Below are 14,148 nucleotides of genomic sequence, written 5' to 3' on the forward strand. Positions count from 1 at the left end.
AGTGATGATGGTACCAGAACTGACTTCAACATGAAACAATCCAACACCACATACCATCTCCATTTTTCCTGCCCTGAAAGATTATTATGACAGATGGAGCCCAAAGTCATGGACTAAATGAACTCACCGAACATTTTAGAGGGATGGCCCACAGATGAAGGGAATGATATCTCTGTGTGTGTGTGTGTGTGTGTGTGTGTGTATATAAAAAAAGGGGTGGTGATTAATGAAAATGTACTGGAAAATGTGAGACTTGAGCATGACGCAGATGGTATAGAATAAGGGGTGGATATTGTCCTGGTTTCGGCAGGGATAGAGTTAATTTCCTTTCTAGTAGCTGGTATAATGTTTTGGATTTAGGATGAGAACAAAGTTGATAACGCACCGATGTTTTAGTTGTTGCTAGGTAATGCTTACACTAGCCAAGGACTTTTCAGCTTCCCATGTTCTACCGACTGAGAAGGCTGGAGGTGCACAAGAAGCTGGGAGGGGGCGCAGCCAAACTGGCCAAAGGGACATTCCATACCATGTGCCGTCATGCTCAGTACATAAACTGGGGAAGGCTGGCCGGGGGGGCCGCTGCTCGGGGACTGGCTGGGCATCGGTCGGCGGGTGGTGAGCAATTGTACTGTGCATCACTTGTTTTGTGTATTATTATTATTATCATATTATTATTATCATTTTATTTCAATTATTAAACTGTTTTTATCTCAACCCACGAGTTTTTTCTAACTTGTGCTCTTCCAATTCTCTCCCCCATCCCACCGGGGGTGGGGGGAGTGAGCGAGCGGCTGCGTGGTGCTTAGTTGCCGACTGAGATTAAACCACGACACTCACTAAAACCCTTCTTCCAAGTGAGACAACAGAACTGCAAAATTACATTAGGTTTTCAAGCTAAGTAACTACACTGATTTAAATATTTTTTTATATATATAGGGTATATTTTGCTAACTAAAATAGAGCTTATTCATAGATGAAGGTTGATTAAGTTAAGAACCCAAGTTGATATATAAAGGCTCCATTTACTGTAATAGATATATTAAAATGAATGTACACTACAGGATTTTCAAAAACAATTAACGGAGCTAGACACCAGAGTCCACCTATAAGTTCACTGCCATTCTAAGTAAAAAAATCAGCAGGGAATCTAAAGGTGAAAAGTAACACATATAGTAGAGTTTTGATAGTTTCCTTCTAAGTTGCCTAGTAAGCACATACGTTAACTATTCTTGATTTTAGCTTGTCAACTCTGTTCTGTGCTACATATTTTAAGGCTTTAACTTTTAAAGTTAGTGGAATAATTGTATACGTATGAATAACAAAAGCAAGATTTAGTACTCATTAAAGATATATTTTAATTCAAACTAATTTAATTATGCTGAGAACCTATTAAACGTTATACTTCTCTACAATTAACATCAACATATATTGCATGAATTAAATCACACATTCTCATTTTTCGAAACCATGGCCTGTTCAGACCCATCTTTCTTGGTGCAACTCCACGTTTAAGACCCGATTTTTTTCTTCAGAAACAATTAGCTTCAAATTGCTCTTAGCAAATGGCTTACACCCAGATACCATGTCCCTCAAAAAACGTAAATCATACTCACTACCTGAGATGACAGGTACTCAGTGTCTTCAGAGCAGGAGTATGACAAGTGTCCGGCATTAGTGACTGTCTTTACACTAGCCACAGTGTTAAAAGTTTTTCCTACCTTTCTTTGTGAGGATTTTATCTTTCTGATATCTTAAAGTTTATATACGATATCATAGCGTACCACATGAGTGAAATGCCAAAATAAACCAATTGAAAAATGTGCAACGTTAATAATCTACCAGTATTATATTTTTCAGTTGTGCCTGTATTTTATTTATAAATTTGGCTCCGGTTCCCTAAGTATGTTTGGTATTGTTCATTACCTGAACAATCTGAGTTTAAAAAGTGATCACACAAATCTGTAGGAGGAAAAAAAATCCACTGAGGGCCATATTAAGCACAAAGCAAGCACCTTGGATTCAGGAAGTCCCTGGGCTAGATTAATAGTCTGGAAAAATATTGCTTGTCATTTTCTTATTATCATATCATATCATATCATCATCATACTGGACACTGCTGGACTAGATATTCAACTAAATGTGTTTTTTATCTCATTTGATACATGTGGGTTTATGTTGTGAACACATTTATTTTAATTTCCTCAGACTAAAACCCAGGGCTGTTTCACTGCAGAAATTTTAATGAAAACTTGCTTGTTTCTTAAAAAATAAGTCTTAAGGGCTTTTTTTCTGTGTATACAAAATAAAGAAATTAGGCATTGAAGTGTTTACCTTTCTTTAGCCATTTACAATAACCTATGAGTAATCAATTTACTTGTACCTGCAAATTGTGTCATCTCATATTATTTTTACTGTCTTCTTTTATTTATGTAAACATTTTCTGGTTGGTCTTTTGCTATTTTTTCAAATTTAGTAATATATTTTCCAGACATAGGGAAATTTCATTTTAGTGGTCACAGTTAGTAAAGTCATTTTGAACCAAATGAACCACAAATCACTTGCAAGTTAGCTATAAAACTATATATATTCAAGAGCATTTAATTGCAAGAATTAAATCAAAACTTCTCTCTGACATTTTTAAGTAAATAAAAGAATTTTAAACATATTTAATGCCTTTTGGCTTCAGATAACAAATGTTTCTGATTTCAGGAGTGCAGTTGGGAGACAACTATAACCTCACTGGACTATATAAAAATTAAGATCATAGAATCATAAAATAATTCAGATTGAATGGGACCTCAGGAGGTCTCTATCCAACTTCATGCTCAAAGCAGGTTCAGCTATGAGATCAGACCAGGTTGCCCAAGGTTTTTTCCAGCCTCGTCTTGAAAATCTCCAAGGATAGAGACTGCACTACCTCCCTGGCCAAGTACAGTACTTTGCATTTATCCTTGTTAAATTTCATAAAGTTCCTGTCATTCCATCCCTCCAGCCTGTCTAGATGCCTCAGCATGGCAGCCCTGCCTTTGAGTGCATTAACTAGTCCCCCTAGTTTGGTGTCAACTGCAAACTTGATGAGCATGTACTTCATCACCTACTCCAGATCACTGATAAAGATATTAAACAAGATGGGTCCCAGGACAGACCCTTGCGACACTCTACTTGTTACCAGCCTTTGGGTGGAGAATGACCCATTAACCACTACCCTCTGAGCCCAACCATCCAAACTATCTAGTTGTCCAGCCATACAAACCACAACATCTTAAGTTGAATACATGAATATTATGGGAGACAGCACCTAAAGTCTTGCTAAAGTCCAAGCAAGTGACATCAACTGCTCTCCCCTTGTCTAAAAATTCAGTCATTTTATCATAGAAGGCAATCAGGTCTGGTCAGACATGATTTACACCTGGCAAATCTAATCTGACTGTTCCCAATCACCTTTTTTCTCCTTTATGGGCCCAGAAATATGATCTGAGACTTGCTCCATGATTTTCCCAAGAACCAAAGTAAGGCTAGCTGGCCTTTAGCTCCCCTGCTCATCCCTTTGGCTTCTTTTAAAGATTAATACATTTGCCCTTCTCCAGATGTTGGGCACATCCACCAATGGCCACAGTCTTTCAAAGGTGATACAACAGTGGCCTTGCAATGCCATTAGCAGCATTCTTGGATGCAGCCCATCTGGTCCAATTTATGTGCATGAGTCAAGGTCTCACAGAAATCCCTGGCTTGATCCTCATCCACTGCTGGTAGTTCCTCTACTCCCTGAACCCTGCTTCTAAGCACAGAGGCCTGAGAAACCTTGTGTCCTGGTTTCAGCTGGGATAGAGTTAATTTTCTTCCTAGTAGCTGGTACAGTGCTGTGTTTTGGATTTAGCATGAGAATAATGTTGATAACACACTGATGTTTTAGTTGTTGCTAAGTAGTGCTTACACTAGTCAAGGACTTGTCAGCTTCTCATGCCCTGCCAGCGAGAAGCTGGGAGGGGGCACAGCCAGGACAGCTGACCCAAACTGGCCAAAGGGATATTCCATACCATACGATGTCATGCTCAGTATATAAACTGGGGGGAGTTGGCTGGGGGAGGGCTGATCGCTGCTCGGGAACTGGCTGGGCATCAGCCGGTGGGTAGTGAGCAATTGCATTGTGCATCGCTTATTTTGTATATTCTTTTATCATTATTATTATTATTATTATTCCCTTCCTTTTCTGTCCTACTAAACTGTCTTTATCTCAACCCACAAATTTTACTTTTTTTTCCGATTCTCTCCCCCATCCCACTGGGGCGGGGGGGAGTGAGCGAACGGCTGTGTGGTGTTTAGCTGCCTGCCAGGTTAAACCACAACAGTCCTTTTGGCACCCAACGTGGGGCACGAAGGGTTGAGATAACGACAGATCTGACCAGAGCATGTTAAGGCATTGTTATAAGCATTCATCATATTGGTTTAACAGTCGCTGGTCACAATGTTGATTAATTTACTCACAAAGTTCTTGTGTTACGTAACACCTTACTTGCTGTATATGTTCCCTGTTGTGCTGTCTATCATCTCTGGGAGCTGGATCAAGGATATCATTTTGCTGCACTGTGTAACACTACTGGTTTATGATGTGATAGAATTTTTGGTCGTGAGACTAATTTTTGTATTTGTACTTGGCATTGCTGTCATCTCCGTACCTCGGGAGTCACTTTTCAGAAACTATTAGTAATGACACCTTTTACCTTTTCTCCTCGGGGAACCACTCTATGGGGGAGATGGGGGGGGACGCTTTCCCCCGCTCTTTCACCTTCCCTTTGTCCTTCAGGCGAGTTACAACAGCTCTTGAGAATTTTGAATATCCTTGGGATGTTCAAACCACCATGGTCCTATTGCTCTGTCTCCTGAATGTGGTTCAGGTCGTGATTTGTTTAAGGTTAAACAATTATTTAAGAATAACATCCAGAGATCAATCCTGGCAACAGGCACTGCGGCTACTCAAACCCCCGCGACAGGCACTGCGGTTGAACCAGAGAGCCAACCCGTGCCAGTATCAGTCACCCCTATACACAAGAAGAAATACACAAGAAAATCAACTTGTTTAGTAAGGGATGAAGATGAACCAGGGCCATCACGAGAACAGGAGGAGGAAGAGGCAGATGCCATAAATGAGATGGTAACCACCCGATCCCTATCCCTGAGTGAGCTGCGAGATATGCGAAAAGATTTCAGTCATCGTCCAGGCGAGCATGTTGTCACCTGGCTGCTCTGATGCTGGGATAACAGGGCCAGTAGCCTGGAATTAGAGGGTAGGGAAGCCAAGCAGCTGGGATCCCTTTCCAGGGAAGGGGGCATTGACAAAGCGATTGGAAAAGGGACACAAGCCCTCAGCCTCTGGAGGCGACTCCTGTCAGGGGTGAAGGAAAGGTATCCCTTTAAGGAAGATGTCATATGTCACCCAGGCAAGTCGACCACCATGGAGAAGGGTATCCAGTACCTGAGGGAATTAGCCGTGCTGGAGGTGATTTATAATGACCTGAACAATGAGCAGTTATCCAAAGATCCAGATGAAGTCAGGTGCACACGACCCATGTGGCGGAAGTTTATAAGGAGCGCATCATCGTCATATGCCAACTCATTGGCAGTGATGACCTGGAAGGACGGAGAGGGACAAACAGTGGATGAATTGGCTAGTCAACTCCGGAAATATGAGGAAAGTCTCTCTTCCTCCCTATGGGCCTGCATCTTGGCTATGGAGAAACTGTCCCGGGAGTTCCAGCAATTCAAAGAAGGATAGGTCGTACTCTCCACCTGTACAGACCAGTATCTCGGCTATTAGGAGTAAGTGTCCCTCTGCTCAAGAGAGAAGATATAGTGGATATACACCACGGGCCACACTGTGGTTTTACCTACGTGACCATGGAGAGGACATGAGGAAGTGGGATGGAAAGTCTACCTCGGCCCTAGAGGCATGGGTACATGAGTTGCAAGGAAAAACAATCACAAAAGGGGGTTCTTCCAGGAAAATTGCTGCTCCAGTTTCCAACAGACAGTTCCCCAGACAGAGTATAAGGGCTGATCTTAGTCCTGATCTTAATGAAGAAACTTCTGACTCGTATGTACAGGAAATGAGAAATGAGTACTGTGATGAGGACTAGAGGGGCCCTGCCTCCAGCCAGGGGGAGGAAAGGGACAACCGGGTTTACTGGACTGTGTGGATTCGGTGGCCTGGCACATCAGACCCACAGAAGTATAAGGCTCTAGTAGACACCGGTGCACAGTGTACCCTAATGCCATCGAGCTATAAAGGGGCAGAACCCATCTGTATTTCTGGGGTGACGGGGGGATCCCAACAGCTAACTGTATTGGAGGCTGAAGTGAGCCTAACTGGGAATGAGTGGCAGAAGCACTCCATTGTGACTGGCCCAGATGCTCCGTGCATCCTTGGCATAGACTACCTCAGGAGAGGGTATTTCAAGGACCCAAAAGGGTACCGGTGGGCTTTTGGTATAGCTGCCTTGGAGATGGAGGAAATTAAACAGCTGTCCACCCTGCCCGGTCTCTCGGAAGACCCTTCTGTTGTGGGGTTGCTGAAGGTCGAAGAACAGGTGCTGATCGCTACCACCACGGTGCACCGGCGGCAGTATCGCACCAACTGAGACTCCTTGATTCCCATCCATAAGCTGATTCGTCGACTGGAGAGCCAAGGAGTGATCAGCAAGACTCGCTCACCCTTTAACAGTCCCATATGGCCAGCGCGGAAGTCTGATGGAGAGTGGAGACTAACAGTAGACTATCGCGGCCTAAATGAAGTCACGCCACCGCTGAGTGCTGCCATGCCGGACATGCTAGAACTTCAATACGAACTGGAATCAAAGGCAGCCAAGTGGTATGCCACAACTGATATTGCTAATGCATTTTTCTCAATCCCTTTGGCAGCGGAGTGCAGGCCACAATTTGCTTTCACTTGGAGGGGCGTTCAGTACACCTGGAACCGACTGCCCCAGGGGTGGAAACACAGCCCCACCATTTGCCATGGACTGATCCAGACTGCACTAGAACAGGGTGGAGCTCCGGAACACCTGCAATGCATTGATGACATCATCGTGTGGGGCAACACAGCAGGAGAAGTTTTTGAAAAAGGGAAGGAAATAGTCCAAATCCTGCTGAAGGCCGGTTTTGCCATAAAACAAAGTAAGGTCAAGGGACCTGCACAGGAGATTCAGTTTTTAGGAATAAAATGGCAAGATGGACGTCGTCAGATCCCAATGGATGTGATCAACAAAATAACAGCCATGTCTCCACCAACTAGCAAAAAGGAAACACAAGCTTTCTTAGGCGTCGTGGGTTTTTGGAGAATGCACATTCCAAATTACAGTCTGATTGTAAACCCTCTCTATCAAGTGACCCAGAAGAAGAACGATTTCAAATGGGGCCCTGAGCAATGACAAGCCTTTGAACAAATTAAAGAGGACATAGTTCATGCAGTAGCCCTGGGGCCACTCCGGGCAGGACAAGATGTAAAAAATGTGCTCTACACTGCAGCCGGGGAGAATGGCCCGACCTGGAGCCTCTGGCAGAAAGCACCAGGGGAGACTCGAGGTCGACCCCTAGGGTTTTGTAGTTGGGGATACAGAGGATATGAGGTTGGCTATACTCCAACTGAAAAAGAGATATTGGCAGCATATGAAGGGGTTCGAGCTGCTACAGAAGTGATCGGCACTGAAGCACAGCTCCTCCTGGCACCCCGACTGCCGGTGCTGGGCTGCATGTTCAAAGGGAGGGTCCCCTGTACACATCATGCAACTGATGCTACGTGGAGGAAGTGGGTCGCAATGATCACACAACGGGCTCGAATAGGAAACCCCAGGCGCCCAGGAATCCTGGAAGTGATCATGGACTGGCCAGAGGGCAAAGATTTTGGAATATCGCCAGAGGAGGAGGTGACGCGTGCTAAGGAGGCCCCAATGTATAATGAACTACCAGAAAATGAGAAGCAATATGCCCTGTTCACTGATGGGTCCTGTCGTCTTGTGGGAAAGCATCAGAGGTGGAAGGCTGCTGTGTGGAGTCCTATGCGACAAGTTGTAGAAACTGCTGAAGGAGAAGGTGAATCGAGCCAATTTGCAGAAGTAAAGGCCATCCAGCTGGCCTTAGACATTGCTGACCGAGAAAAGTGGCCAGTGCTCTTATCTCTATACTGACTCGTGGATGGTGGCAAATGCCCTGTGGGGGTGGTTGCAGCAATGGAAGCAGAGCAACTGGCAGCGCAGAGGCAAACCCATCTGGGCTGCCGCATTGTGGCAAGATATTGCTGCCCGGGTGGAGAACCTGGTTGTAAAAGTCCGTCACGTAGATGCTCACGTACCCAAGAGTCAGGCCACTGAAGAACATCAAAACAACCAGCAGGTGGATCAGGCTGCTAAGATTGAAGTGGCTCAGGTGGATCTGGACTGGCAACATAAGGGTGAGTTATTTCTAGCTCGGTGGGCCCATGACACCTCAGGCCATCAAGGAAGAGATGTAACATATAGATGGGCTCGTGATCGAGGGGTGGACTTGACCATGGACACTATTGCACAGGTTATCCATGAATGTGAAACATGCGCTGCAATCAAGCAAGCCAAGCGGTTAAAGCCCCTCTGGTATGGAGGACGATGGCTGAAATATCAATATGGGGAGGCCTGGAAGACTGATTATATCACACTCCCACAAACCCGCCAAGGCAAGCGCCACGTGCTTACAATGGTGGAGGCAACCACCGGATGGCTGGAAACATATCCCGTGCCCCATGCCACCGCCCGGAACACTATCCTGGGCCTTGAAAAGCAAGTCCTATGGCGACATGGCACCCCAGAAAGAATTGAGTCAGACAACGGGACTCATTTCCGAAACAACCTCATGGACACCTGGGCCAAAGAGCATGGCATTGAGTGGGTGTATCACATCCCCTATCATGCACCAGCCTCTGGGAAAATTGAACGATACAATGGACTGTTAAAGACTACACTGAGAGCAATGGGTGGCGGGACGTTCAAACATTGGGATACACATTTAGCAAAGGCCACCTGTTTAGTCAACACTCGGGGATCTGCCAATCGAGCAGGCCCCGCCCAGTCAAAACTTTTACGTACTGTAGATGGGAATAAAGTCCCTGTAGTGCACATAAAAAATATGCTGGGGAAGACAGTCTGGGTTATTCCTGCCTCAGGCAAAGGCAAAGCAATCTGTGGGATTGCTTTTGCTCAAGGACCTGGGTGCACTTGGTGGATAATGCGGAAGGATGGGGAAGTCCGATGTGTACCTCAAGGGGATTTGATTTTGGGTGAGAATAGCCAATGAATTAAATTGTATGATGTTAATTGCTATGTAATACTGTATATCATCAGTTCTGTGGTGGCTATATGCCATATCAACAGTATCACAGTAAGAATCACCCAGATTAATGAAGAATGAACTTTGATGAAAGCGAGCAAAGTGCAGCGATGATAGAACCGGACAAGTGCAGTGGTGATGGGACTAAAACTGGCTTCAGCATGCAAAAAAATCCAACACTACACACCATCTCTCCTGCCCTGAAGGACTGTTATGACAGATGGAGCCCAAAGTCATGGACTAAATGAACTCAACGAACATTTTACAGGGATGGCCCATAGAAAAAGGGAATGATTGAGTTGCTAAGCCACTATCCATCGTACTTGAGAAGTCATGGCAGTCCGGTGAAGTTCCTACTGACTGGAAAAGGGGAAACATAACCCCCATTTTTAAAAAGGAAAAAAAGGAAGACCCGGGGAACTACAGGCCAGTCAGTCTCACCTCTGTGCCTGGGAAGATCATGGAACAGATCCTCCTGGAAGCTATGCTAAGGCACATGGAGGACAGGGAGGTGATTCGAGACAGCCAGCATGGCTTCACCAAGGGCAAGTCCTGCCTGACTAACCTAGTGGCCTTCTATGATGGAGTGACTACACCAGTGGACATGGGAAGGGCTACAGATGTTGTCTATCTGGACCTCTGCAAGGCCTTTGACACGGTCCCCCACAACATCCTTCTCTCTAAACTGGAGAGGTATGGATTTGATGGGTGGACTGTCCGGTGGGTGAGGTTGCATCCAGAGGGTAGTGGTCAATGGCTCAATGTCCAGATGGAGGTTGGTGACGAGTGCCGTCCCGCAGGGGTCCGTATTGGGACCGGTACTGTTTAATATCTTCATCAATGACATAGACAGTGGGACCGAGCGCACCCTCAGCAAGTTTGCAGATGACACCAAGCTGAGTGGTGTGGTCGACACGCCAGAGGGACCTGGACAAGCTCAAGAAGTGGGCCTGTGTGAACCTCATGAGGTTCAACAAGGCCAAGTGCAAGGTCCTGCACCTGGGTCGGGGCAACCCCCGGTATCAATACAGGCTGGGGGATGAAGGGATTGAGAGCAGCCCTGCCGAGAAGGACTTGGGGGTACTGGTGGATGAAAAGCTGGACATGAGCCAGCAATGTGCCAGAAGGCCAATCGTATCCTGGGCTGCATCAAAAGAAGCGTGGCCAGCAGGTCGAGGGAGGTGATTCTGCCCCTCTACTCTGCTCTGGTGAGACCCCACCTGGAGTACTGCGTCCAGCTCTGGAGCCCTCAGCATAAGAAAGACATGGACCTGTTGGAGCAGGTCCAGAAGAGGGCCATGAAAATGATCAGGGGGATGGAACACCTCTCCTATGAAGAAAGGCTGAGAGAGTTGGGGTTGTTCAGCCTAGAGAAGCGAAGGCTTCGGGGAGACCTTATTGCAGCCTATCAGTACTTAAAGGGGGCTTATAAAAAAGATGGCGGCAAACTTTTTAGCAGGGCCTGTTGCGACAGGACAAGGGGGGATGGCTTTAAACTAAAGGGGGGTAGATTTAGACTAGATATAAGGAAGAAATTTTTTACGCTGAGGGTGGTGAAACACTGGAACCGGTTGCCCAGAGAGGTGGTGGATGCCCCATCCCTGGAAGCATTCAAGGTCAGGTTGGACGGGGCTCTGAGCGACCTGATCTAGTTGAAGATGTTCCTGCTCATTGCAGGGGGGTTGGACTAGATGACCTTTAAAGGTCCCTTCCAACCCAAACTATTCTATGATTCTATGATTCTATATCTGTGTGTATATATCAAAATACAGGAAAAGTGGTGGTGATTAATTGGGATGTATTGGAAAGCGTGAGGACCTGGGCATGATGTAGATGGTATAGAATAAGGGGTGGATACTGTCATGGTTTCGGCTGGGATAGAGTTAGTTTTCCTCTTAGTGTCTGGTATAGTGCTGTGTTTTGGATTTAGCATGAGAATAATGTTGATAACACACTGATGTTTTAGTTGTTGCTAAGTAGTGCTTACACTAGTCAAGGACTTGTCAGCTTCTCATGCCCTGCCAGCGAGAAGCTGGGAGGGGGTTCAGCCAGGACAGCTGACCCAAACTGGCCAAAGGGATATTCCATACCATATAACGTCATGCTCAGTATATAAACTGGGGGGAGTTAGCTGGGGGAGGGGTGACTGCTGCTCGGGAACTGGCTGGGCATCGGTCGGCGGGTGGTGAGCAATTGCATTGTACATCACTTGTTTTGTATATTCTTTTATCATTATTATTATTGTTATTATTATTTGCCCTTCCTTTTCTGTCCTATTAAACTGCCTTCATCTCAACCCACAGATTTTACTTTTTTTTTCCGATTTCCTCCCCCATCCCACTGGGTGGCGGAGGGGAGTAAGCGAACGGCTGCGTGGTGTTTAGCTGCCTGCCGGGTTAAACCACAACACCTTGTCAGTGAAAACTCAGGCAAAGAAGGCATTGAGTACTTCAGCCTTATCACTTTACACTGTGACTAAATTACCCACCTTATTCAGCAGTGGTCCCACATTTTCCTTGTTCAGCCTTTTACTATTAATGTAGCAGTAGAAGGTCTTCTTGTTGCCTTTAATGCTCCTTACAAATCTTAACTCCAGTTGAGCTTTGGCTTTCCTAACATCCCCTTTACATGCCCAGGCAATTTTTCTAAATTACCCCTTTGTAGCCTTTTCCTGCTTCTACCTCCTGTATACTGCGTTTTTGCTGTGGAACTTAGTCATGAGCTCCCTGTCTGGCCTAGCTGGCCTCCCAATATGTCTACTTGTTTTCCTGAGTTTCAGGGTGAACCATTCTTGTATTTGAAGGAGATTTGCTCTAGGTTTTGCTCTATTTTTGTAAGACAGATTTTTGTGAACATGATCTGGGAAAATAATTTTCTTAAGAATGGCCACTATGCTATGAGAATTGACACAGCGATTTTAAAGCATTTTTATAGTTGAAATTTTTATATGTTGAAATGTTCATGTATCAGTTTTGTTCTATTCCAATCTGTTTCAGATGTTTATACTAACTCCATTATTAAATTAGCATTCTGGAGGGAAATGGCATTAACACTGTTATCACCTACATTCTCTCCTCTTGCAAGTTTGACCAAGTCATAACAAGTTTTTATTTGTCTTGTGCTGTGATTTATTAACTATCAGCAGCAAAATCAATGGAATGTTGCAAGAAAAAGTATCACATAGCAGAATGATATGTTACACATTTTCTTAGAAAACACCTTTTAAAAAAATAACTACACAAAAATCTATTTGCTGAGTGAGTTATATATGCCTTGTTCAGTCCCTAGGGCTTCAGTGAGATTGCAAATGTTCTGACCTGCAGAATAGTACAACTTCAAGAGTTCTTAAAGGCTAAATCTTGACCTAATTTACACACATATAACAACCACTACTTTGTCATGGTTAGATAGGTATAAAAATGAGCAGCACTTGCTCTTTTATTTATATCTTCTCATTACCGTTAATACAAAAATGTGCATACTTTCTGTGCTGTTTTCATTTAAATAAAATGAAAGTCAATCAAATTTATCTCAGACCTGAGAAGTGGAAGAAAGTTTTGGCAGCAACACTAGCAGGAATATGATCTATATGAAACATGATCCTGAGCTCTGGCAGGACTTACTGGACTGTGAAAGAGGGAAAATCTGGTATAGTACAGCAACATCTGAACCAGACTTTCAACTTTTGTGGTTGCAGGCAACATACTATGTGCCATTTCATGTGCTAACTATATGTGTAATTTTCATCTGTATCTGGTATTGTATCACTGTGAGGAAACCACTGATAAATGCACAGTACCTAGTGTAACTAAGAACTCTCAGTCAGTTTTGATCTTTCTCATTATCTGAAACAGACTTATCAACTTTTTCATCTTCGGACACAGCACTAATACTGAGTTCAATGAAAAGAGACAGTATACCATGTAGTTTACCTAATAGTTATCCATTTTTATCCTGTCCCATAACTAGGTGTCTTGCTGTGTTAATCGCATCACATTCTGTTGCAGCAGGTGCTACAAAGCAGCCCTCTCAATAGCCCAGTGTAGGCATCTTCCCTGCTGTGCTCCAGATCCCTCCCTACCTTTACAACAGACTTCCTCATTCAGTGCTCCATCACTGCATTCACTAAGAAGTGGGGGCAAAAATACTGAAGGAGAGGTTGCTTTTACATAGTCATGAGCAATAATCTAGAGTGAGTGAGTATAACGATGAGAGCAAAAGAAACATTTGGTAACAACCCCCCATTCATGATTTTGGTTTCTTATTCAATAAGGGTATTTTTATTATTTTTTTTTTAACACATGTTCTGTATATGCATTGGGTAAATAGAATTCAGTCTGTGGCTCACTCATATGCTTAAGACAAAGTATTTCTTTGAACATTTCATAGTTATGATTCAATACACAAGATGCACAATCTGACACTATACATGGTGTTGCTCTGTTCTCTGAACTGTATCAGCTGTGGTATGATTCTGTTTAAAAGAGACATAATTATTGAATTTTGTTTCCAATACACTCCATACAATGTGTTTTCTTTTGTTTTGTTTGTTGAAAAGCAAGTAAAATGAAGTATAAACCTACTTACACATTTCAGGCAGTGATTTTTTTAAATTTCATTTTTTACTATTGCTCTCTCATAAGGCCTCAAACACACAAAACATCTGCACTAAGATGAAGTATTTTAAACTTCATACTTCCTCCCCTGGGAAAAGTATGAGAATACAAATCAAATATAATCCATCTGAGTCATCCTTCTTAATTTGTTCCTGAAAGGCACTCAGATACTATAGTTATA

The 14,148-nt window shown here is 44.1% G+C and overlaps 1 pseudogene; it reads right to left on the reverse strand.

Annotated features, from left to right (window-relative positions):
* The window catches only part of LOC143172228 (dimethylglycine dehydrogenase, mitochondrial-like), a 62,257-nt pseudogene that overhangs the window by 45,016 nt on the left and 3,093 nt on the right, over positions 1–14,148 (reverse strand).

This window comes from Aptenodytes patagonicus, chromosome W (genome assembly GCF_965638725.1).
Source record: "Aptenodytes patagonicus chromosome W, bAptPat1.pri.cur, whole genome shotgun sequence".
NCBI lineage: Eukaryota > Metazoa > Chordata > Aves > Sphenisciformes > Spheniscidae > Aptenodytes > Aptenodytes patagonicus.